The following is a 1,398-nucleotide window of genomic DNA, read 5'->3' as shown; positions in this document are numbered from 1 at the left end:
GCCTTCGCCACCCCTATGGGTCTCTGCGAGTTCAAAAGCATGCCCTTCGAGCTGTGCAATGCGCCAGGAACCTTCCAGAGGCTGATGGAATGCTGCTTGGGACAAGATTTTAGGGTGTATAAAAAGGGAGATTAGATCCCGTGATCCCAACGTATTGTTACACCTCTATAAATCACTTGTAAGGCTACATCTGGAATATGGGAACCAGTTTTGGGCTCCACATTTTAATAAGGACATTCAGAAGTTAGAGTCAGTTCAAAGGTGGGCAACTAGACTACTACAAGGAATGGAAGGCCTCCCATATGATGACAAGTTGAAAAAGTTATTAAGTGATTATTGGCTGCAATGGGGCTTTCTGGCTGGTGCCAGCCTCTCTTCTTAGCACACAGGAACCACAATCCCTACACCATGCTTCAATGGATTCTCTCATCCCAGCCCAGTAAAACTACATATTTTACACAGTCATAAGCAGCCAAAAGGGATCTATTGTATTCAATTGCAAATGATCTAGATAAGACTGAGAATAAGATACTGCACGGGACATAGCAGAGTTGGTCAAGTTGAGTGGAGATGAGTTTGCTATTTGGCACAGCTTTTTGCATCAATAAAGCAAGTAAAAGGTGTGAAAGATAAAAAAAAGGGTGAAAGTGTGAAAAGTGAATTGGCCAAATTGAGGTGCATATAAAGTTTTTGCTTTCTTTCAATTAACTAATGGGGCTCATTTGAATCAGGTGAATTGAGTTCTGCTTTTGGAAACTGGGTTAAGAAGGGGTGCACCGGTCCTGGAGGTACTGCAATACCAGGTCAATGCGTGCAGTGGACAGAGCAAGATTTTTTCCATCTCCTTGTTCTAAAAATCCATTTAATATATGGTCCCCAGAGAGGGGACGTATCAGATATTAAACTGATAAGAACAGATTTAATTTTTTTTTTTTTCTGTTTATCAGTAGGACTTCAAAATAACAAAGGTGATCGCCTCCCGTTGCCTGGGAACCGTCCAGGCACAAGAGGGCTATGTGTCACCAGAAGGCGCACACACTTCCTCAAGGCCGGCAGACGTGCAATCCCAGGCACCTTCCAGTACCGACCAAGGTAGCGTCCTCCGAAACTACACTTGATCTTAGCCAAAAGGCCGAGAAGCTATAACCCGAATTGGTTACGGCCTTGAGTGGCACCCTGGCCTATACCGGACACATCTTAGGGAGAGGGAGACAAACCCACGCCTACAGAAGACATTTTGTCACCCAAGCCAACCCTTGAAAAGGCTGTTTTGCAGAGCAAAAACAAGAAGAATGGTGCTTTTTGCAGCCGCCGCCCACTGCAATGAATCTGAATAACTCCTCCTTTTGGACACAAGCACCTCCCCTCCCCCTTGCAGTCTTTCCAATTCATGATACA

The 1,398-nt window shown here is 44.8% G+C and overlaps 1 pseudogene; it reads right to left on the bottom strand.

Moving 5' to 3' along the window:
- Window positions 1–766: 766 nt before the first annotated feature.
- Window positions 767–973, bottom strand: LOC142274704 (U2 spliceosomal RNA; annotated as a pseudogene).
- Between the last annotated feature and the right edge of the window lie 425 nt (window positions 974–1,398).

The sequence above is a fragment of the Anomaloglossus baeobatrachus genome, unplaced genomic scaffold (genome assembly GCF_048569485.1).
Source record: "Anomaloglossus baeobatrachus isolate aAnoBae1 unplaced genomic scaffold, aAnoBae1.hap1 Scaffold_379, whole genome shotgun sequence".
NCBI classification, from domain to species: domain Eukaryota; kingdom Metazoa; phylum Chordata; class Amphibia; order Anura; family Aromobatidae; genus Anomaloglossus; species Anomaloglossus baeobatrachus.
The sequence above is the reverse complement of the archived record's forward strand: the minus strand, read 5'-3'. Positions and strand labels throughout refer to the sequence as shown.